General features: G+C 37.3%; 1 protein-coding gene across 3 annotated transcripts in view; it reads left to right on the forward strand.

Annotated features, from left to right (window-relative positions):
* The window catches only part of Grid2 (glutamate ionotropic receptor delta type subunit 2), a 1,574,882-nt gene that overhangs the window by 974,841 nt on the left and 573,536 nt on the right, over positions 1-26,505 (forward strand). The window lies entirely within an intron of this gene.

Raw genomic sequence — 26,505 nt, forward strand, 5'->3', positions numbered from 1 at the left:
TAACATAGAAAGATTTTTATTCTATAAATTTTGTTACTCTTAAGAACCCTAATACATCAGTCCATTAAGTAGTAGTATAAAAATTAGATAGAAAATTTCTAGCCCTGTCTAAGTTGTATGCTGATGCAGGTGCATGTGTGTGCAAATATATGTGTATGTATAAGTAGGCATATGCATGCATGCAGAGACGAGAGGTTTATTTCAGTGTTTTCTTCAACTGCTGTCTACCATGTATTTGAGACTTGTTTTCATGAATCTTGAGCTTACTGATTGGGATTGATTATCCTACCAATGAGTTTCAAGGATATTACCACCTCCCTAACCGTTCTGGGATTATAGATGTGTATAACTACATCAGATTTTCTCTTGCTGCTAGACTTCACGAATTAATGCCAATGCTTTCATAGCAACCACTTTACTGGTGAAGCCATCTTCTGGCCCCCAGCAAAGATTTTGTGTGACTGTCCAGTATTTATTCACATTGTATGGAACTATATTGTGTGGCTTTTCTTAAGGGGACCCAGCAACACAAACACACACATGCACATGCATGCACATCTTTATTCACTAGAAAGAAATCCCTCAACAGACAAAACTAAAAAATGCACCACAATCCAAATTGGTGAAGCAGTGGGTTTTTACTGGAGTTATTGGCAGGAGCAGGAACAGCTGCTCCACTGAAAAGCTCACCAAACAAGACTCATAATTCACAAGTCTCTACTCCTGGAGCTTCTATACAATTTGACAATCCAAGAAATCTATCCTTTCCACAACATGGCTGGTCAGAGTCCTCTCCACAAATAAAGTTATTTACTCTTTCTAGGAAGGTGGAGAGAAATGTTTAAAATATTCTAGGGTTCCATTTTCCTAGCTATATAGATTTTTATTAACAATATGAGTCCCATAATGCTCCTTTCCCTTCAGGAAGGAAGTTTTCAAATAAGAGAAACAATTTTAACAGTTGTGAAAATGCTTAAGACCAATTTTTGTCAGATGAGAAATCTAAGACTTAAGAATAAATTTGCTGAAAATTATATGAACTTGATATTTCTGTTGAGAGAAGCATTTGATCAGAGATATTATTTGAATACAGTGTTAGGCAAAAAGCCAGGGCAATACAGTAAAGAAAATTTTTAGACTTTAAAATAACATAGACCTGGTCATTGCAGTTACATTTGATTTTTGATCTATTAGATTTTTTACTTTGAGATGCTATTTCATTAATGTGCCTCTTAAATTCTTGATCTGGAAAGCTGAGATATCTGCTTCATAAATCTTTATTTTTATTTTATATTTTTACATTTTAGTCTCTCTCTCTCTCTCTCTCTCTCTCTCTCTCTCTCTCTCTCTCTCTCTCTCTGTGTGTGTGTGTGTGTGTGTGTGTGTGTGTGTAGTGTCAAAGGATAAGTCAGTTTTCTTCTATCATGTGTGTTCTGGGGATAGAAGGATTGTCAGGCCTGATGGCAGGCAAGCTTACCCAGTGAGCCAGTTCCTGAGCCTGCATACTCTGCTTTAGAAAATCAATGGGGATAAGACATATAAAGGCCCTGCTACTGGGACAAACACCTAGCAGTTTTACCAGCATGATCTTTATTATAACCATGACCACCAGAAGCTGCCTGTTACTCAGGTTTCTAGAACAACTCACCTATTGTAACTTCATATGACAGTAATATTATTTTCCTTTATATGACTGTTTTTGCACATAATTTTTGTGCCAATTCAAAAGTGGCCTGCATAATAGTGAAACTGTGACAGTTCTATCCGATATTTGCTCACTTTGGGTCCTATATGGCCATCGTAATCTATTCAAGTGGACAAAGCATGTGTCAGTTGTTTATGGCATTTTTGTGCCAACTAACAGTCTGTCAACAAATAAGTGTTGTTTTCCAGGTTATAAGCTTTGTTTCTCATTGCTGGGGGCTGGAGTGGTAAGGTCAAGATGCCTATATTTGTTAAGATTTGAATAAAGGATCTTAAGGAAGAAGTTGATTACCATCTTCTCAGTGTGTCATTCCATGACAGTTACAGGGCAAGAGATGTCTTCTAGGTTCTAACCTCATTAAATAATCAACCCCCCATATGTCACATCTAAAAGCTACTATATCCAAGGCTAGGATTTTACATGTGGATTTTGGAAGGACGCATTCATTAGAGCATTTCATGACAACATTCTTTCTAAATAAACCACCCTCAAATTCACTCTAATCCTTCCTCAGCTGTGAACGATATCACTGTTTTAATAACTCCTCATCATGCCTCTAGACAACCAAGCATACACACTAAGAAGGATTGCTACGTCTTATTGCTCTCTTAAGCCCATGAACATTGGTTTATAGCAATTGTTATGGTAAGTATGGTATAGGGTTTTAAATTTGATTTATGCTTTTCTGAGAGCTTCTTGTTTTAGCTCACCTTTTTATTTTTAGGATTCAGGGTCTTGTAAGATGTCAGGGAGGACCCAAATATATATGTGTGTGTGTGTGTGTGTGTGTGTGTGTGTGTGTGTGTGTGTGTGTGTGAATAGTTCATATATATACATATATATGTATATATGTCTGTGTGTGCTACTATATAATAATATCTTAAAGCTAAGCATCAGTTTTCAGCATGGTCTTTATTAATAATTATATATTTTATGTTTAGTTCTTGATGTAAAGTGCATTTCTTATAATAATTGTCAGGCAAACATGGCTGTAGGATATGCAACTGAACACTAACTGGCTGTCAGCAATTGTCTTGTTTTCCCTCTTGTTACTGTGTGATTTGGCATGTAGACTTGTTGGAAGGACTCACAGCAATTCTACCACAACTATGTGTACATTTAAAAGATTGCATTGCTAGCACACAAGGCTTCTATCTAAAAATAATACCAGTCCTGTTGGTTAAAATATGATTATTTTAATTTAGCTTTGTAATTAATAATGTTCATAATGTCATAATATAATTTTATTCAATTCCCATTGGTGCCTAAATCAACACTAATGTATTAGATAGACTATTGTATAAAAATAATGCTGGCAACATTATACATTCATGTATTCTCTACACATTAATTTCATGTCTATTTTATGCAAGGACTGTGCTATAAAAGTGAATTTGACAATTCTAATGTGCACTTATACTTAAAAACTTAGAAATTAATGTGAGAATTATTTGTTAAGTACTTATTATGTCCCAGAAACGTTAGTCTGGCATAAATAAGACACATTGATGAAAACAATAGATATAACTTTGAGGTATTAATTCAAGTGCATGCAAGTTATTATGAAAGAAGTGATTTGGTCCTAGGACAATTAACAGGTGAGGGCAAATCAGAGGCAGGGGAGGGGTGGAGAGGCATCCCACCCAATTACTTGCAAGAAAATCACTGTTGTTATAGAAAACTGAACTTAATCCCATTGGGAACTCTGAAAAGCAGTGAGAATTCACTTGCACTATCACCCATCTAAAGGATACTAACTTTGGAGGGCTGATTGGCCTGCCTGCAGAGTGAGAAGAAGACCAGGCTAAGAGATGCAGGTTCTACTTGTATTTACATATGAGTGTGCAAGAAAGCTACGGCTGGTGAGACGTAGCCATATCTTACATTTTTATATGATTGCCTAAGAAAGCTAAGGCTGGGAGACTTAGCCATGTCTTAGGTTTCATGCTGTCAGCTTGACTTGAAACAGTTTAAATTCCTTTAGACATTTGCCACTGAAACTAAAATTAACCAAGTATTTATACTGCTTTTCCGTCATATGCTTTTTATTAAATTTTATTAATTCTTTAATGATTTCATGTGTATTTTGATCACATGTGATCACAATGTATTTTGATCACATTTGCCCTTCGCTCCTTTCCTTAACCCGTCCCATATCTACCTTCCACAAACACCCTAAACTTCATGCTGTCCTTTATTGTTTTTTTGCCTCATTAGTTAATTTATTTATTCACTTTATAGCCTGATCTCAGCCCTCTTTCCTCCTTCCCGCCTACCCCTCCTCCATTCACCCATCCCTTTTTCCTTGGGGAAGGGGAGTTTCTTCCATGAGTACCAGCACACCCTCACACATCAAGTCACAGCAGGACTAAGTCCATACTATATAACAGAGGCCAGACAAGGCATGCCAGCTATGAGAAAGACACTTTTATTCTTAAGTCATTGAATTATTTCTAAATTATTTAAATTTAACTTTCGTACTCTGTGTTGCACCATCTCTGAAAGTCTAGAATTTTAAAGCTTAAATATATCTTTTATACATTTACATAATATGAAATGAGGTATACTGGAGTTCACTCCATATATGATTAATAATGCTATTGCTCCTAAACGTCTATAAGGGCACTGACCTTGCTTTTCCTATTAAACTAAGAGTGCTCGGTGGGCAGAGGCAATGCCTGTGAGCAGAGCTGAAGTGTGCTCAGAGCATCTCTATTCACCGTAGCATTATCCCTTTAATGCAAATGCTAACAATGAGAAAAGGCAAGCATACACTGCTACTTTTGTGTGAATACCTTTGGGCTTGAAGAACTCTTTGAAAGTTCTTCAAATCACACTTTGACAGCTTCTCATGTTTGCTACAAAAATTGTCCCAACCTACACAGTATCTCATAATAGCAAATATGCTTGTGTGATGATGTTAAATGTTTAACCCTAAACATTCCTTACATCCCAAATGAGTACTCTTTATTACTTTTCTCAATATATAGTATTTTTAGTTATATTTACACAGTAAGGTATCTCATGACCATTTCAAACATGTGTACCTTGCTTACACCTGAATTTCTACTTTCCGATTTGCCCGTCACCCCCTAGATAATGCTTTCCTTCCCCTCATCCCCCTTTTGGGTTTCCTTTCACATGTGAATATCTACATCCACATGTACATCTATATATGTACATGAGCGTTTAGACCTAAATTCCACATATAAGAAAAACAATCTGTAATACTTTACCCTCTTCCCCATTGCCCTGCCTTCTTCCCTTCCCTTCTCTTAGGAACTCTTTCTCTTTTAACTGAAAGATTTTCATATGTTGTAAATATTTATGGACTTAAAGGCTCAGTCATTATAAAACTGTCTAAATTAATAGGTTTATTTTTCTGCCATTTTTCTACTTTCAAGAGGATCACTAAAGAGAGTTAATGCATTATCACATTCTATACATGTGGAATGCATCTTGAAATTAGTGCTATGCTTAACAAATCATTGTAACATAGGAAGTAACAGGATTTGGTGTGACCTCTTTATTATATTTATAACAGAGTTGAAAGTATATAACTTGGAGGTCCTGTTTTCTGGTTTGGAAGGGAAGAACTGCCATTTATAGTGACTGATGAACACTGATGCTACAGAGATGGGTAGATGGATATGGGTTTATTGAAAATAGACAGCTCCATACCCCACTTTTTAATAGGGTTATTTGATTCTCTGGTGTCTACCTTCTTGAGTTCTTTGTATATATATATTAGATATTAGCCCTCTGTCAGATTTGGGCTGATGAAGATACTTTCCCAATCTGTTGGTGGACATTTTGTCCTTTTGATAATGTCCTTTGCCTTACAGAAACTTTGTAGTTTTATGAGGTCCCATTTGTCAATTCTTGATCTTAGAGCATAAGCTATTGGTGTTCTGTTTAGGAACTTTTCCCCTGTGCCCATGCTCTCAAGGGTCTTCCCCAGTTTCATTTCTATTAGTTTCAGTGTGTCAGGATTTATGTGGAGGTCCTTGATCCACTTGGAGTTGAGCTTAGTACAAGGATATAAGAATGGATCAATTTGCATTCTTCTGTATGCTGACCTCCAATTGAACCAGCACCATTTGTTGAAAAGGCTATCTTTTTCCCACTGGATGTTTTCAGATCCTTTGTCGAAGATCAAGTGACCATAGGTGTGTGGGTTCATTTCTGGGTCTACAATCCTATTCCACTGATCCACTTGCCTGACATTGTACCAATACCATGCAGTTTTTATCACTATTGCTCTGCTGTAATGTTTGAGGTCTGGAATACTGATTCCCCCAGTTCTTTTACTGTTGAGAATAGTTTTAGCTATCCTGGATTTTTTGTTATTCCAGATGAATTTGAGAGTTGCTCTTTCTAACTCTATGAAGAACTGAGTACGAAGGTAGACCCCAGACCACCAAATAACCCTATTCAAAAGTGGGGTACAGAGCTAAACAAAATTTTTTCACATGAAGAACTCCAAATGGCTGAGAAGCACCTTAAGAAATCTTCAACATCATCAGTCATTAGGGAAATGCAAATCAAAATAACCCTGGGATTTCACCTCACACCAGTCAGAATGGCTAAGGTTAAAAACTCAGGAGACAGCAGGTGTTGGTGAGGATGTGGAGAAACAGGAACACTCCTCCTCTGCTGGTGGGATTGCAAGATGGTACAACCACTCTGGAAATCAGTTTGGTGGTTCCTCAGAAAACTGGGCATGACACTTCCAGAGGACCCTGCTATACCACTCCTGAGCATATACCCAGAGGATTGCCAGGCATGCAATAAGGACACATGTTTCACTATGTTCATAGCAGCCTTGTTTGTAATAGCCAGAAGCTGGAAAGAACCCAGGTGTCCCTCAATAGAGGAATGGATACAAAAAATGTGGTATATTTACACAATGGAGTACTATTCAGCCATCAGAAACAATGAATTTATGAAATTCTTAGTTAAATGGATGGAGCAGGAGAACATCATACTAAGTGAGGCAACCCAGTCTCAAAAGATCAATCATGGTATGCACTCATTGATAAGTGGATATTAGCCTAGAGACATGAAATCCCCAAGACATAATCCACATATTAAATGATGTCCAAGAAGAATGGAGAGTGGTCCCTGGTTCTGGAAGGACTTAGTGCAGCAGTATAGGGAAATACCAGAACAGGGTTGTGGGAAGGGGTGGATGGGGGAATAGGGGGAGGGAAGAGAGCTTATGGGTCTTTTGGGGAGAGGAGAGCCAGAAAAGGGGAAATCATTTGAAATGCAAATAAAAAATATATCAAATAAATTTAAAAAAAAAAGAAAGTAGACAGAAGGATATTCCTACCTCAAATCTCTATTTTGAAATTGCAGGCTCTTTTAATAAAAGAATAAAAGGGGCTATATAGAAGCACTTGAGGGAGTCCCATCATATGCTTATCATGTTTTGGATATTCAGATGTGTGTCTTTCCTCTTCTCTGATGATAAACTTACAAAGAACTCTGTCTTTAGTTTGGTTCATGGCCTGAATAAGGCTTTTGCTTCTGTAGAAAGCACTAGAAAAAGAAAGGAGGTAGAAGAAGGGGAGTGAAGGGACATTCCAGTTGAAGCCATGTTCAACCCATCAGAGCATTTCTAAAGTAGTTTTACTGTTGCCTACCCAATCCACACATCATTTATGGTTGGTGTCTGTTGACTCCAAGTACCAAGACTCACTATATCTTATATCATCCAACTACTAGCCTCTGACTTAGAATATGAAAGCCATATCTGTGGCAGATGCCAAAGAGGCCAGGATATGATTTGGTAGAGGTGCCAGGCATGGTGAGGTGGAATGGGGTGCCTCTGCAGACCCATGCTGAGGCATCCCTCCCTTCACTTATGATGTACCAGCCATAAGACAGATATAGTGTAGGATATCTGTTTATCTAGCTATAGAGTTTATTTAGGGCATGGGGAGGGGGAGTTTAGAAGGGAGTAGAGACAGAGAGAAGAAGAGAGAAGGGAAAGGAGATGGGAGAGAAAAAGAGAGGGAGAGGGAGAAGAAGAGAGGAAAAGAGCCAAGCCAGAAACACATGGAGAGAAGGAGAGAGGGGAAGGGGAGGGAAGAAGAAAAGGCTCAGGGAGAGATGAGAACAAGAGAGTAAGAGAGCGAGGAGGGGCCCACAGAGCCTTTTATAGTAAGCCAGGCATACTTGGCTGTTGCCAGATAACTGTGCCGTGGAGCCTACAGTTTTTGAATGTTTTTCACCAAATGGCAGGTTTGTTTAAATCCCCAATTATTAATAAAAAACAAATTTCAATGAAACACTAATTCATTATGTATTTTTGAAGTGAAAATGAAACTTGTAGATAAGTAACATGCAATCTAAAAAGAACAACTGCAGAGTCGATCTTGAGGCACACTGATGAAACCTGAGCATCCCAATGAAGGAAAAGCTTCTTGGACATCAAGAAGATATTTTTGAGGCAATTTTTTTATGCTTTTACTTTTCAACCACATTAGACTGTTGGGTTTCTTTACTTATCATATACTTCATGACTAAGCTTGTATTTTACATATACTGTTCAAGGCACTATATAATTATGAAATAAAGTACAGGTTTCCAGTTAAACTCTAAAGCAGAACTAAAACAAGTGAAGCAGTCACTATGCTCTCTTCTTTATATGACCTATATATAAGCAGTTAGGCATGTTCAGCCTTGGTTTCTGTCATATATTGAAAATAAAATTGTAAATGCTCATCCTGTTGACTTTATGAGTACAATACTCAATTACTGGGAAAGGCCTGTCTTCAGTTCTGCTTGGCCTCTGATTATCTAACTCAAACTAAGCAGGGCAAATATGATGTCTGTGGTTGCCATCTTTACACACATACACACACACACAGACACACACAACACACACACACACACACACACACACACCTCCAAAGCTGTATTTTTGAAATATATTGTTTATATGCAGCAATCTTCTGTACTTATTAATTCTTTCATCTAGTATTTTTAAGAAAGCTCTGACTGTCTTGGAACTCATTATGTGGATCTGGCTGCCCTCAAACTCATGGAGGTCCATCTGATTCTACTTCTAGAGAGCTGGGATTCTACTTCCAGAGGGTGGTGGCATGCACCACCATACATGTTCTCATCTGTGTACATGTATGTGTGTGTGTACGTGCATATATGTTTATCTGTATATAAATATTAATTTTCATTATACACTATACTTTTGTGTATTTTCTAATAGTACCAATGATTAGCTATACAGTAGTCTTCAAAAAAATATGGACAGATAGAATCACTGATGTCAGCGGCTGCAGCAGCAGCGACAGCAGCAGCTCATCCAGCGGAGAAGGCCATCACCAGTGGAACCATGGCGACAGGGTCCAGGCAGGCCTGCGCCCGCTACCACTGGCCCCCACCGGTCAGCCGAGATGCAAGCGGTGGTGGAGTTACGGCACTTTCCACTGCACTGAAGCCACATTAAACCTCTGCCTCCCACCATCTTGGCTTCCGGACACCAGAGAAATCTGACAGCCCCAGGTACGCAGACATAGCATCTAAGGCTAGCATCACTTGGGTCTAAGCCTGACAGGGGTTGGCCTGCACCCAGACCCTGGGCAGCATAGTGGGCCATCTGTGTGCCAACCCAGCGAGGAGGTTGTCTGCCCAGCAGACTGCCCAGCACTTGTAGTGGCACATGGCACCATCTTGGTTACCTGACCAAACCAGTTAACAGACATAGCCCGAGGCGAACATTGCTCAGACCTAAGTCTGTCAGGCTTTTGCCTGGACTCAGGGCCTAAGCAGCTAGGCTAGCCGTGTGTGCACCAACCCGGTTGAGGGATCGGCTGCCTGGCAGAGTGTTCAGCACTTGGAAAAGGTCCCCACAGCATCCACCATCATCACTCCCTGAAGGAGCAAACGGGTATTCCCTGGTTCAGAAAGACAACCTGGGGCAAGGCACACTAGGGCTCCAAGGGCAGCCAAGAGGAGGGCAGCACATCAGCAAGCTGTGCCAGGGGAAACCCAGCCATCTAGTGTTGCAGAAATAGCCTTACAGTCTCACAGGAGGCTCAAACACCAGCCAGTGAGAAGACCAACTAATGCCAGAGATAACAAGATGGTAAAAGGCAAACATAGGAATGCTACTAACAGAAATCTAGCATATATGGTAGCGTCTGAATACAACTCTTCAACATCAGCAAGTCCTGGATACCCCAACACACCAGAAAAACAAGATTTGGATTTAAAATCACTGGTCATGATGCTGCTAGAGGAACGCAAAAAGGACAGAAATGAATCTCTTAAAGAAATCCAGGGGAACACGAATAAGGTAGAAGCCCTTATAATGGAAACACAAAAATCACTTAAAGAAATTCAGGAGAATAAGGCTCAAGAGATAGAAGTCAATAAAGAAGAAACTCAAAAAAAAAAAAAAGAACTTAAAGAAATGCAGGAGAAAGTGAGTCAAATGGCAGAAGTCATGAAAGAGAAAGCACAAAAATCTCTTAAAGAATTAAAGGAAAACACAAACAAACAAATGAAGGAACTGAGCAAAACCATTCTGGATCTAAAAACAGAAGTAGAAACTAATAAGAAATCACGAAAGGAGACAACTTTGGAGATAAAAAACCTTGAGAAGAAATCAGGGGCCATAGATGCAAATATCAACAACAGAATATAAGAGATGGAAGAAAGATGCTGAAGATACCATAGAAACCATTCACTCAACAGTCAAAGAAAATGAAAAATGCAAAAAGCTTGTATCCCAGAACATCCAGGAAATCCAGGACAAAATGAGAAGACCAAAGCTAAGGATTATAGGTATACATGAGAGTGAAGATTTACAACTGAAAGGGCCAGCAAATATCTTCAACAAAATTCTGAAAGAAAACTTCCCTAACCTGAAGAGAGAGATGCCCATGAATATACAAAGAAGTCTATAGAACTCCAAACAGACTGGACCAGAGGAAAAACACCTCCCGTCACATAATAATCAAAATCCCAAATATACCAAACATAGAAAGAATATTGAAGGCAGTAAGAGAAAAAGGCCAAGTAACATATAAAGGAAGACCTATCAGAATCACACCAGACTTCTCACCAGAGACCATGAAAGCTAGAAGATCCTGGGCAGATCTCATGAAGACTCCAAGAGAACACAAATGTCAGCCAAGACTACTATACCCAGCAAAACTCTCAATCACCATAGATGGAGAAACCAAGATATTCCAAGACAAACCAAATTTACACAATATCTTTCCACAAACCCAGCCCTACAAAGAATAATAGGAGGAAAACTCCAATACAAGGATGAAAACTACACCCAGCAAAAAGCAAGATAGTAACCTTCTTTCATCAAACCCAAAAGAGGATAACCACTCAAATATAAAAATAACATAAAAAATGACAGGAAGTAATAATCCATATTTCTTAATTTCTCTTAACATCAATGGACTCAATTCCCCAATAAAAAGAGATAGAATAACAGACTGGATAAGGAAACAGGACCCTATATTTTGCTGCATACAGGAAACACACCTCAGTGTCAAAGACAAAAACTACCTTAGAGTAAAAGGCTGGAAGACAATTTTACAAGCAAATGGTCCCAGGAAACAAGCCGGAGTTGGCATTCTAATTTCAGATAAAATTGACTTTCAACCTAATGTCATTAAAAGAGACATGGAAGGACACTTCTTGCTGGTCAAAGGAAAAATACAACAAGAAGAACTCTCAATTCTGAACATCTATGCACCAAATGCAAGGGCACCCGCATTTGTAAAAGAAACTTTACTAAAGCTCAAAGCACACATTGCACGTAACACAATGATTGTGGGTGACTTCAAGACCCCACTCTAATCAATGGACTGATCAGGAAAACAGAAACTAAACAAGGAGACAGTGAAACTAATTGAAGCTTTGGACCAATTGGATTTAACATATATATATATATATATATATATATATATATATATATATATATATATATATATATATATATTCTTCCCAAAGCAAAAGAATATACCTTTTTCTCAGCACCTCATGGTACCTTCTCCAAAAGTGATCATATAATTGGTCACAAGACAGACCTCAACAAATATAAGAAGATCGAAATAATCCCATGCCTCCTATCAGATCACTGTGGAGTAAAAGTAGTCTTCAATAACAACAAAAACAACAGAAAGCCCACATAAACATGGAAACTTAAAAATACTCTACTCAATGATACCTTGGACAAGGAATAAATAAAGAAAGAAATCAAAGACTTTTTAGAATTTAATAAAATGAAGGCACAACATACCCAAATTTATGGGACACAATGAAAGCAGTGCTAAGAGGAAAACTCATAGCTTTGAGTTCCTCCAAAAAGAAATTAGAGAGAGCATACACTAGAAGCTTAACAGCACAACTGAAAGCCCTGGAACAAAAAGAAGCTAATTCACCCAGGAGGAGAAGAAGACACAAAATCATCAAACTCAGGGCTGAAATCAACCAAGTAGAAACTAAGAGAACCATACCAAAAATCAACAAAACCAGGACCTGGTTCTTTGAAAAATCACCAAGAAAGATAAATCCTCAGCCAGACTAGCCAAAGGGCACAGAGACAGTATCCAAATTAACAAAATTAGAAATGAAAAGGGAGATATAACAACAGAAACTGAGGAAATTCAAAAAATTATCAGATCCTACTATAATAGCCTATACTCAACACAACTGGAGAATCTGGAGGAAATGGACAATTTCTTAGACAGATACCGAATACCAAAATTGAATCAGGATCCTATAGATCATCTAAACAAACCCATAACCCCTAATGAAATAGGAGGGTTCATAGAGAGCCTTCCAACCAAAAAAGCACAGGACCAGATAGTTTTAGTGCGGAATTCTATCAGACATTCAAAGAAGACTTAACACCCATACTCTTCAAACTATTCCACCAAATTGAAACAGAAGAACCACTACCCAACTTGTTCTATGAAGCCGCAATTACACTGATACCAAAACCACACAAAGATCCAACAAAGAAAGAGAATTTCAGGCCAATATCCCTTATGAATATCGATGCAAAAATACTCAATAAAATTCTTGCCCATTGAATCCAAGAACACATCAAAACGATCATCCACCATGATAATGCAGGCTTCATCCCAAGGATGCAGGGATGGTTCAATATACGGAAATCCATCAATGCTATCCACTACATAAACAAACTCAAAGGAAAAAAAAACCACATGATCATTTCATTAGATGCTGAAAAAGCATTTGACAAAATTCAGCATCCTTTCATGCTAAAAGTCTTGGAAAGAACAAGAATTCAAGGCCTATATCTAAACATAGTAAAAGCAATATACAGCAAATCGGTAGCCAACATGAAAGTAAATGGAGAGAAACTTGAAGCAATCCCACTAAAATCAGGGACTAGACAAGGCTGCCCCCTCTCTCCATATCATTTCAATACAGGTCTTGAAGTCCTAGCTAGAGCAATTAGACAACATAAGGAAGTCAAAGGGATACAAATTGAAAAGGAAGAAGTCAAAACTATTATTATTTGCAGATGATATGATAGTATACTTAAGTGACCCAAAAAACTCTACTAGAGAACTCCTACAGCTGATAAACAACTTCAGCAAAGTGGCTGGTTACAAAATCAACTCAAGCAAATCAGTACCCTTTCTATACTCAAAGGATAAGCAGATTGAGAAAGAAATTAGGGAAATGACACTCTTTACAATAGCCACAAACAGCATAAAGTATCTTGGGGTGACTCTAACCAAACAAGTGAAAGACCTATATGACAAAAACTTCAGATCTCTGAAGAAGAAAATCGAAGAAGACCTCAGAAAATGGAAAATTTTTCCATGCTCGTGGATTGGCAGGATTAATATAGTTAAAATGGCCATCTTGCCAAAAGCAATCTACAGATTCAAAGCAATCCCCATCAAAATCCCAACTCAGTTCTTCATAGAGTTAGAAAGAGCAACTCTCAAATTTATCTGGAATAACCAAAAACCCAGGATAGCTAAAAATATTCTCTACAGTAAAAGAACTTCTGGGGAAATCAGTATCCCAGACCTCAAACATTACTACTGAGCAATAGTGATAAAAAACTGCATGGTATTGGTACAATGTCAGGCAAGTGGATCAATGAAATAGGATTGAAGACCCAGAAATGAACCCACACACCTATGGTCACTTGATCTTCGACAAAGGATCTGAAAACATCCAGTGGAAGAAAGATAGCCTTTCAACAAATGGTGCTGTTTCAATTGGAGGTCAGCATGCAGAGAATGCTAATTGATCCATTCTTATCTCCTTGTCCTAAGCTCAACTCTAAGTGGATAAAGGACCTCCACATAAATCCTGACACATTGAAACTAATAGAAAAGAAACTGGGAAATACCCTTGAGGACATGGGCACAGGGGAAAAGTTCCTGAACAGAACATCAACAGCTTATGTTCTAAGATCAAGAATTGACAAAATATATTCTTGACCTCATAAAATTACAAAGTTTCTGTAAGGCATAGGACACTGTCAAAAGGACAAAATGTAAACCAACAGATTGGGAAAGGATCTTCATCAACCCTAAATCAGACAGAGGGTGATTTATCTAATACATACAAAGAACTCAGGAAGGTAGACACCAGAGAACCAAATAATCCTATTAAAAAGTGGGGTATGGAGCTAAACAGAGAATTTTCCCATGAAGAATGTGAGATGGCTGAGAAGCACCTTAAGAAATGTTCAACATCATTAGTCATTAGGGAAATGCAAATCAAAACAACCCTGAGATTTCACCTCACACCAGTCAGAATGGCTAAGGTTAAAAACTCAGGAGACAGCAGGTATTGGCGAGGATGTGGAGAAAGAGGAACACTCCTCCTTTGCTGGTGGGATCTAAAGATGGTACAACCACTTTGGAAATCAGTCTGGCAGTTCCTCAGAAATCTGGGTATGACACCTCCAGAGGACCCTGCTATACCACTCCTGGGCATATACCCAGAGGATTCCCAGGCATGCAATAAGGACACATGCTTTACTATGTTCATAGCAGCCCTGTTTGTAATAGCCAGAAGCTGGAAAGAACCCAGGTGTCCCTCAACTGAGGAATAGATATAAAAAATGTGGTATATTTACACAATGGAGTAGTATTCAGCCATCAGAAACAATGAATTCATGAAATTCTTAGACAAATTGATGGATCTGGAGAACATCATACTAAGTAAGGCAACCCAGTCTCAAAAGATCAATTATGATATGCACTCATGATAAGTGGATATTAGCCTAGAAATGTGGAATACCGAAGAAGACATAATCTACATATTAATTGATGTTCAAGAGGAATGGAGGAGTAGCCCCTGGTTCTGGAAAGACTCAGTGCAGCAGTGTAGGGGAATACCAGAACAGGGAAGTGGAAATGGTTGGATGGGGGAAAAGGGGGAGGGAAGAGGGATTATGGGACTTTTGGGGAGTGGGGAGCAAGAAAAGGAGAAATCATTTGAAATGTAAATAAAAAATATATTGAATAAATAAAAAAGAAGAAAAAAGGAAGAAAAAATATGATAGTCACTATATTATGATGATTCTATGTGAGCATTTTCATTTCTCTGCATATTTTGGATTTCTTATACACAAAGCTTCATGAAGTATGACTGAATTGTAAACATGTCTGAGAAGATAGATTCATTAGGAAGGATTTAAGTTTTACATACATGTTCCCCAGAGCCCTTCTTTATATTTGATGTGATGGAGTAAGGTAGCTGAAACCCACTACTAAAATATTTATTTACAATTTAGAGAAATAATCTTCATTGGCCATTAGACAAGATGGGTCAGTTTATTGGTTTCTATTCTTATACTCTTTGTTATTAAGTGTGTGATTCACTGTGACTGCCCAAACAGTCATAATAGTTAGGCCATGTTCCCCACTGGTGATCAGGACACAGGAATCATTGCTGAGATGTTATTCTTTGATCTATACACTTAAGTTTCCTGTCAGCATATCTTTTAATCATCCATCCCTCCATCCTTCTTGAAAGCAGAGAGGGTCTGTACTCCCAGAGAAGTACTAAGAGAACCTGGAATGTTAATCACACAATGTTTATCATATAGATGTCTCCTCAATGGAGGACACAGGAATCAAATACCTGCATTCCATCCAGAAAGCCAAGAGTGGACATTGTTAATGGTCTGATGACCACTTCGTTATTTTTGAAGGTAGACCTTACCCAAGTTTCCCCAGATATTCTTGAAGCTTCACTCCTTAGACGACTATCCATCCTTAGAGGAAGATGTCAAATGTGCTTTGTGGCCTGCTGACCACTATGGTATTAGTCAGAGACCATACTAGATTTGGGGCCTTTTAACTATAGAACCCACCTTCATGGTCACATGTCCTTTGTAAAAGCATTTGCATGTAGTTACACCTTAAGTTTTATTGCATACCTGGAATTGATTGTTGCCTAGAAACGTTTCCCAAATTGTGTTTTAAGTATACTGACAAGGAAGTGCCTGGAATTAGATTTCCTGAAGTTTGATCCTGGTTAACTAAGTCAATCTGCACTGGGTTTTTATTTTTGTCTTTTCACATGGTTCATTTCCCTGTATGACACCATCATGGACTCTTCCCACTCAAGCATTATCTGCTTGCTTTATTAAACAAGATATAAATTATAACAATGAAATAGTATTGTGGCTTCATAAAACAAATATTGTTTTAATCATGAATATTGACTTTGAAGGTTTTAAAATAATACTTCTCTAAATTAAATATAGTAGTTACTTGACTTGTTCTTTTTTTTATTCAATATATTTTTTATTTACATTTCAAATGATTTCTCCTTTTCTAGACCCCCACTAGATTCCCCGAAAGTCCCATCAGCCCCCTTCCCTCTCCCTGTTTTCCCACCCAACCCTTCCCTCTTCCCTGTTCTGGTTTTGCCCTATACTGCTTCACTGAGTCTTTCCAGAACAAGTGGCCACACCTCCGTTCTTCTTGTACCTCATTTGATGTGTAGATTATGTTTTTGGTATTCCAGTTTTCTATGTTAATATCCACTTATCAGTGAGTGCATACCGTGATTGATCTTTTGAGACTGGGTTACCTCACTTAGTATGATGTTCTCCAGCTCCATCCATTTGCCGAAGAATTTCATGAATTCATTGTTTCTAATGGCTGAATAGTACTCCATTGTGTATATATACCACATTTTTTGCATCCACTCTTCTGTTGAGGGATACCTGGGTTCTTTCCAGAACTTGACTTGTTCTTATTCCTAATGTTTATATTGTATTTAGAAATAGCAACCTCACAATGACCATTATATAAGCTTAAAAATATTTTATAAGTATCATTCAAGTGAATAAAATTAAGATGATTACTGATACTTACCTGTTTAAATAAAAATGCATGTACTTGTTAAGTGCATTTTAATACTATCTAAATTTTAATTAAAATTAGCAGTATTTTGTGATTTTAGATGGTATATGGAAATGACCACAAAAGAGAATTCTGATACCTGTTCCATAATGCCTGGGAATTTAATATATCAGAGAAATTGTTGGAAAAGAATGAAGTCTAGAAAGCTTTTAAACATGACTCAAAGAGATGAGACAACACCACAAGGCTGTGATCTTCACTGTACTTTCTCTTTTCCTTAGGAAATCATAGCTTCTCTTTGGGAAAATTCAGATTGCTCTCACTTCAGATAAGCCTTTGATAAGTACTTTGATGTTCAATAAGAAAGAAAAAAGATGTTTTCACAAAGAGAATCAAGAAAATAATACCAGTCTCAGTAAAAGATCCTTGCCATTGCCTTGTGTACTTCACCACACACAGACAAGAATGCAGAGAGCTCTCACCACTGCATTAGTGGAATGTTTGTTGTTGGAAAGCAAATAGGGCACTCATATGGGGAAATAATCAAATTAAAAAAAATAACATCCTAATTGTCTTGTCTAGACTAGAGATCCAGTGTGTGTGTATGTGTGTGTGTGTGTGTGTGTATTCAAGTTGAAGAAGAAGAGATTAGTAAATGAAAGAAAGCCAAAAGGAACAGGGCACTAATGGCAGAGTGTACACCCTGGTGTTTTCATTAAAATAAACAAACATGTCTGCATAGATATATGAGCCTGCAGTATTCAGCTAGGTATTATGGAATGTAGTCATAGACAACCTTTATGCAATGACCCCACTAGTGTAATGGATTGCTCTATACTATAAAGGTATTTGCTAGTACATTTCTTCAACGCTTTTCCCAGCACTTTTAATTTGGACAGCATAAGAATATTTCCCCAACACAGAAGAGCTGCTCTTACTGTAATAGAGAGAGTCTTGGGGAAAAACCCATAGAAATGACAGCTCTAGCAAGAAAAGGGTGAGTATATCTGTACTATTTACTGACAGGAAAGAATTGAGGTAACATGTGAAAATAAAGTTTTTCAAGGAATCAGTTTCCATAATTCCCAAGTGAAAGACTGTTCAAGTATTTGTGCTATTTCTGTAGGGTAGTGGAAAGACACAAGTGTGTGGGGAGCTGTTCAGAGATTTTTTTTCTAATCATGAGAAAGGTTTAATTGGAAAAAAATCCACAAAGTTCAAACTAAAAAGTGGCTGAGATGGCATATTTATGTGGCTTGGGAGATACAGAAAGAAAAATTATGAAGAATATAATGTAAAAATTACTGAAAATCATGATGTAAATAAAAATATTTTAAACTGAGGACAAATCAAAGGCCAGAGAAACCAGACTGACAATTAGATCCACCAGCATAATTTATCTAGTATTGTTGATAGGGAATTAAGGCTTAATTGCTTCCTGATTGGATTAATTCAATAACTTCCCCACAAAATTGTTTGCTCTTGATATATTCTGTATCTAACCTATGCATAAGACTGTTTCCCCAAGTCACAGGTCAGAATCACAAGTTAATCATTGGCTCATGATATAAAGGTCATGTCATTCAAGGCCATGTCCTCATGGAATTAATGCTGCTTCGCTGTCCTGTAGAGTTCTGTGGGGATTGAGCCTCCAGTAATTAATTTAAGTCAATATAAGCTCACCTACCTGATTATCTTCATGTCTCTAGCACGAAGTTAGAAGTGATTTGATCATTAGGATTTTGCCTTCGAATATTTTCTCCTTATCCTTCTTAAATATAGCACACTAGCAAAAATGCAAAGTACTTTGTCAAAGGGAGATTCAAGGTGAAGCCAGGTAATTATGAACTGTCCTCATCATAGTGTGAGCTCTGCTAATGGAGACAGAAAGATTTTTCCCAGTTAAACTAAGACATGATGATCTTCTTAAAAAGATTTGTTTGATTCCCTATCCAGAGATAACGTATCCAAAGTTAAGATTATGCATTTTTTTCATCCCAACAGTGTTGTAAATTACCACATTCTTTACTAAAGTTTGATTTTCAGACATGGATTGAACAGTAAAGAAGGTAGAGGAATACATACAGGCAAAAGGGAGGGAGAGGGTGTGGCAGAGGGGTAAATGGGAAGTGGGATATCATTTGAGATGTAAATGAATGGAATGATTAATAATAATAATAATAATAACAATAACAATAATAAAAGATATTTCAGTAACAGGCTTTCTTCATGGAAAAGTAATGAAGAGTTGAATTCACTGGAACTTTTCTGAGGAACAGGCTAGGCTTGCAGCAGTGGCCGCAGACAAGGGCAAAGCAGAGACGCTCTCAGCTGCCAATTGTTTCTTGACATGCTGAGCGCTTGCTGGAAGATGGCCTACTATGAGTAAAAATGTCACGGATGGGCATAAATGAGCTTGTGTGATACAGGAAAACCAGTTAATTATATTGATTCTCTCTCGTCTTCATTATATAAATAGAAACAATATTTTGGCAATAAATTTGACTTGTTTTTATTTCATATATATATATATTCTTTATTGAAAGTAATTTTATCATACCATATATTCAGATCATAGTTTCCCCTCCCCAAATTCCTTTCCGATCCTCTCCACCTCACCCCCCTACCCACTCAAATGCACTCAAATGCATACCTTTCTGTCTCCTTCTCTTTCTGTCTCTGTCTCTCTCTGTCTCGTTGTCTCTCACTGTCTGTCTCTTTGTCTCTCTCTCTTTATGTGTGTGTGTGTGTGTGTTTGTGTGAGTGTGTCTAAAAATCAAGCAAACAAACAAAACCCCAGAATTGAAAGCAACACAAAGAAAAATCACAAAGATACACATATTAAAACAAAACACATAAAACTATAGTTTAGGAACCATAATGTTTTGGAAGAAACAAAATAGCAATATGAGACAAAATGTCTACAAAAGGCACATTGTGTTTGTCACCAGGCATTGAGACTAGCCTTAAGTCAAACTCCACTGGAGAAAACTAATTCTTCCTTTGTAAGAAGATGTCAATGGGAAATAGATTGTTGATTAGGGATGGGAGATGGTGTCTATTACTTCCTCTTAACACTGGGACTTCATCACTCTTGAATCTGTACTGAACTTGCACATACTGCCAGAGTCCCTCTGAGATCATATGTGTATCAGTCTTGTGTTTGGAAGCCACTAAGGAAACTGTCCTTGACTTCCTGTATTTCCTCTGGCTTTTGCAATCTTTCTGCATCATCTGCATCATTTCCTGAGCCCCATGGAAGGGGTTTGAAGACTGTATCACTTTTAGCACATTTAGAGTGTAGTACTCCAATGTGTCTTACTAACTGTCCAGTTCTGGATCTGTATATTCCCATCTACTGCAAGAGGAGGCACATATCTGATGGTAGCTAACGAAAGTATTGATCTGTAGAAATAGAATAATTATGTTAGGAATCATTTTATTGCCATGTTCCTTTAGCAAAACAATAAATACTTGGTTTTCTCATACCTCCACATCTTATCTAAATTCAGGCTCATGGCCACCTGAGCAGTGTCAGATATGGGTTGCATCTTGGGATGTGTGCTCAAATTGAATAAGAGAGTAGATGGATATATGCACATCATTTGTGCTACTACCATCCCAGCATATCATGCAGACAGGTTATTTTGTTTTTGGCAAGGGCAGTAATTATTGTTTTCTGTTATGATTTATTCCCTAAGCCAATTTTTTTGGTAAGCTTATAGGAGTTTAGAATTTTTTATAATAAAATTTACATTTTAAGAAAGTGTTTTAGAATAGTCCATGAGGCATGTTTTTGGCTCAGAATCCCAGTGTTGCTACTAACACCCTATCCAGCAAGTATGTAAGTCAACCTATTGGAGATCAATTCTAAATGGCTCTCATTTTAGAATAAAAGCACTATGTGTTGGCTTCAATATAGATCTATTGCAAACTCAAACCAATGGATTTGTGACAGTTTTTATGATGTTCATTTAAATTCTCATACTGTCTTTGTGAATCACAAGTAAAAATCTTCTGTTTCCTGCCTCTCGGAAAGCTCTTCTATGTGATTGCTGCTTCTGCATATCTTGATAAGGTTTCAACAATCCTTAGTTTTGTATTTTAACCCAAGAACAGAATATTTTGCTTACGTTTGAACACAACTTAAATTGAATGATAATTCTGATCCTTTTCAGTCATCAATGGTTTCATTCTAAATATTTTGGATCTTCATATTAACACAAACCACTTTGTATAGCTCTTATGAAATGAAGAACACTCACAGAGTACGTAAGGATTTCAGTCTCAGTTTGCACTGCAGATGTCATTTTTTTTCCAAATTAGTTTTGCAAATATAAATACACAAATGCATTGTGCCAATGGCTTTCTGATAAATTACCTTTCCTTTTCTTGTTAGAGATTTTAATGTTTCAAAGTAATGTCCAGTCTGTGAAACAGAACTCACTGGCAATTCATCCTAGACTTACAGCTTCATTCTGCCAAGTCAAGGATAATTGTTCCATTTGAACCCAAACCTTGCACATACTCCCATTTCACAGGTTACTTACCAGAGAGAATATTGTAAACAACATAATTACCAGAGCTGATTCTTCACTATCTAGAATACAATGAACCAACAAGATCCATTAGCTATCCTTTTCCATTACTAAGAACATTTTGTTCAAATGGTGATTTTTTTGTTTTGTTTTACAATGGCCTGCTGCATGAGCATGCATGCATGTGTCCACGTGCACATTTCTATTTGTGTGTGTGTGTGTGTGTGTGTGTGTGTGTGTGTGTAACTAAACTGAGTTTTGTGCCACTAGAATTGGCTGGCATGACTTGTGAACCTATTAGAGTTGGAAAGCAATTCTCTTCTTGTTTCCAGACTTCACATTCATTTCCATGAAAATGAAGGGCTTGATAAAACAGCATTCTTTTTTCAGTGTTGATCCTGGCTGATTGAAACATTTCCAGGAACAGGCCACTGTTCCTTCTTATGCAAATTGTAAACTCTCAAGAAGCAGACAGCTTCAACATTCCTTATTTAATGAAAACAGGGAAGTCTGTGTTTCCCGTATATTGCTAAACAATTTCTAAAGTCTAAAACTAGAGTGGAATAAATTTACATAGTGGAGAAAGGGAGTGTTGTGGGGGAGAAATAGTAGAACTACAATAGAAATGGCAGGTGTGGGAATAATTTGCAGAACTTATTGAAAATTAGACTTCCCAGGAATCTATATAAAAAACTAATGCTACCCATGAAAACTTTTTGCCAAAATTTTTTTCTTATAACTTAGGCAGTTGATACATAGCTTCTCTGCCTGTATCATGGAATAAAAACAATTTCATTATAAAGTATTCTTTATTTAAAGAATTTTGATACAGACACAATTTCAAAAATTCTTAGGGTGATGACTTTGTGTCTAAAATAGAAGTGGTTTACTCAACTGAAAACAACATTTTTAAATCTGGTCACTCTATCTGAAATATCTAGCTCTCTGCCACACAAGCAGGTCAGCTTTCCTGTTCTTTGCTTTATATTCTCACATTAGCATACTATATGTTTTATTTACCAAGTTATATGTGTGTGCACATACGGATCTATTACTTCCTTACTGTGTTTGTTGACTACTCTCCTATGGGACCAAAGCTCTTTGAAGGCAACATATCTTCTTGTTGTTTGCTGTAGTTTCTCCAGTTCCAGGAGTAGCATATGGCATATAACTGTGCTGAATAAATATTTGGTAAATGAGACTAGAGAGTCTGCTTCCAAAGAACCCTAAACTTTCTAGACTTTTCCAAAGAATGCAAGGTACCCATCAATACCAGTGTTAGTTTTCAAATTTGAACTGAGACTTTAAATCCTGTTAATCCCACCAGGTGCGAATGAGACCACTACCACTTTTTGAGCCAAATTTGAAGCAAGATTAAATTTGAAGCAAGATGCACCCAAGAGCTGGCCAGGTACCCCCTCCTAAATTGGGTCAATGAAAGCAGCCCTGTCAATCAGTAGTAGCATCCACCTTTAATCCCAGAACTCTGGAAGCAGGCAGAGGTGAGAAGATCTCAATGAGTTCTAGACCTGCCTAGTCTACAGAGCAACTTCCAGGTCAACCAAGGCTATACAGAGAAATTCTGTCTTAAAAAACTGAGAGAAAGAGAGGGAGAAAAGAGAGAATGAGAGAATGAGAGAGAGAGAGAGACAGAGATAGAGAGAGACAGAAACAGAGAGAGACAGAGAGAGGTGTTTTAGGGCCATTTAAGAAGTAAAATCACAAGTCCTTGCAAAGCAGATCTACAGAAGTGAGACAGTGGAATGAAGTACAGAAAATCTCAAAAAACAAAACAACAACAACAACAACAACAACAAAACCCATTACCATGTGATTGGAAAGTTAGGGTGACAAAGGAGGATTTCAGAGGGTTTAGGAGGGTTTGTGTTTCTCAAAAACAAATCAAGACTGTTGGTTGTGGCATGTCACATTACAGAAACAGATATTAAAAAAGAGGAATTCAGCTCTTAAATGAAACTTATTTTTAGCAGTATAGTGTAATGATTCCTGCCTTCAGAATGGAGTCAGGAAGGTTCCTTAATCTGTATAGATTAATATTTCAAGTGGAAGCTCTCTTTGTGGCAACATTATCATCTTTAAATATACATTAAGCGAACTACTTGGAATAAAGGTGAAAAATAACAAAGGAACCCTGAGAACAAGTGATGAAATCTGCCTACTTCTCTGTAAAAATTTTGTTGTTGAAATCTCTATGTAGTCATTTCATTGCTTATAATTCTTCTGAAGAAGATGCATAGGCCCCTTAATCCGAGCTCATGTTGTTGCCCTGACATTTCTTTTTCTACTCCTCTTTTTTTCTCACAAGTTGAGGGATGATATACCAGGACATTATATGCATTGTTAACTTTATCTTGTCAATATTTTCAGCTATTAATTCTAGATTGATGAGACAATACAAAATACAGCTTCAGGAATAGGTCCTTAAAGACCTGTAATCTTATGTTTGCAAAGTCATATACATGGGTAGGTTAATTAAAATAGAAAATACTGAAAGATAAGCAGGTTTGTGTGAGAAACACACAAACCCTTATTTTGGTCATAGACCAGTTGGATTGAAGCATCCAAAGATAGATGCTGAGTAAACCAAAACTTGTAGTTGAGAGCGCCAGTAGAAAATTTAGGTATAATCATGACAAAGTTTAGATCAATACTGATGGGAGGGCTTGTTCAAGATTATCCAGGAAGAGACCATATAAAAAGAATTACCTAGGAAAAAATGTTGGGATAGTTCAACAATAAAGAGTTGATGATTGGCAATGGAGCATTGGAAGGAGCTTGAGGTACGTTCAGAAATGTGTGTGAATGAACAGGTGAGTTAATGACGGGAAATGCAAGGGCGACAGAGTGATCAGTAGGGTGACTGATCCTGAGTGGGCTCTATGAGGATAGAACAACTCTGCTTAGTGAGTGTACAGCCATTGTTAGTGAGAACGTTTTCAGAGTTAATGGAGGACAAAACGTTATTTGAGAAGGCTGAAACAAGTGAGTAATAGGAAATGAGAAGTTCTCTGAGAATCTTGGCTAAGGATGAGAAGGCCTTGTAGGAATGTGAGAAATTGATTTTTTTTAGTTGAATAAGTTGGGTCATATTTGGATATGCATTTGCTATGCTTCCATTTTTTCTTACTAGTCTCAGAAGGAAACAATACACCCTCCTATGCTCAGGCCTTGCTTCCTGCCCTGTACTGATTCATTCACTGACCTTATACAGCAGAGCATTCATAGGGCTTGAACCTAAACAATCTGCAGTTTCATGGAAGACTGGTATACTGAGGGGAAATGTGAATTCAGGAGTAACATCCAGGAGTAACACAGCAATCTTGCTACTGCAGCATTACAATGAATGCAGATGAAGCTCAGGGTATATATATATACCCTGCATTTCACTGCCTCATGATGCAAGTATTTGACTGAAAATTGGCTTGTGTTTTGAAACTTCAAAACCAAATTTCCTTCAGGCACAGCTGGTTCATACAGAGACAAAAACTTTTGACCTTGAGCTCATTAACATGATGAAGCAATCAAGTGAACTAGCAGATACAAGATTGAAACAGAAAAAGAACATCAATTTTTTGATTAATTGTAAATGCCTAAGTTGAGAGAAGGGGAGTAAAATTTGAATTAGTATACACAGCATGCCCTTTACAAATTTACTTGAAGTTATTACTCAACCAAATCTGATTTTTAATGTTAAAAGTATCCATTTCCCCAAACCTCTTACACTAAAGGTTCTGGAAGTAAACTAAAATGTACACAAAGAGTCATGCTCAAATCTCAGGTTGCTAATTGGAATTTTGATGATACAATACAGAAGCAAGACAAGACAAGAGCCAAGTATTTTCATTAGCTTCGACACTCATGTTTCTGCATCTTAATCCATTATGTTAATATTTAAATATGCAGTGAAAGCCCAAGTGCATAGGAAAGCATGGACATTTCATTAATAACTGTAATTTGTATGAAAGAATATAAGCCAATGACCAATGCTCAAGTATAAGCTTTAATTGGAGTTCATAAAACTTATTCATAGCTTATAAATATAAAATATAATATTAAAGGAACTTATATTTCATCATTAAAATATAGAGTGGTTTATAATTTTGCTGGGTAAGGTAAGAATTTTGTCTTAAAGTCCTAATTCTCTAAGATGTTTATATAATGCTATTTGGAACATGAATATGATCCACAGGGGAAAGACATTTGGCATCTTCTGAAATGCCTTAGATTCTGCACATCTCTAAGCTGTGCAGCCTTCAAAAGAGATATAATGGAGCAGGGAGAGCTGTCAATCTCAGCTTTGACTTTCTCCCTCAGCAGTCATGCTTCAAATGGTCCTTCTGCAGAAGAATGGCTGAAGTGACAGTCACTATTCCTTGCTCACAGCAGTCTACCACAGAAAAGAACATTCTAGAATAAAGGCTGTTAGAAAGACTCAGTGTGCCTTTTCTATGCATCTACAAGGATACGTAGCTAGTATCTTATGGCTTCTGTAGAGAAGGATATGAGTCATTGTTACCAACAACTCTAAAGACTCCTTTTTGTGTCTAACTCACACTTTCATTAACAAAGTTGGAAAGAAAAAGATTTCTAACACAAAGAACAGACTCAAAATCTTATGATGAAATCTGACTTAAATATTGTATTCTATGAAGTTTACAGAGGAATATTCATTCACATTAAATCCACAAAAAAAAAAAACCCATACTTTTCTGGAGCAATAATCACTTATCAGTATATAAAGTATTCCCAAAGTTTATATGCAGATACAGGAGGAACTAGTAAACTAATATAACTTTAAGGGCCTTAAAATGCCCTCAGGTACATTTTGTTCCCTGGATTGTTACTGAACATGTTTTCATGCCTCATGTGTTAA

Source organism: Apodemus sylvaticus, chromosome 2 (genome assembly GCF_947179515.1).
Source record: "Apodemus sylvaticus chromosome 2, mApoSyl1.1, whole genome shotgun sequence".
In the NCBI taxonomy this organism is placed as follows: Eukaryota; Metazoa; Chordata; class Mammalia; order Rodentia; family Muridae; genus Apodemus; species Apodemus sylvaticus.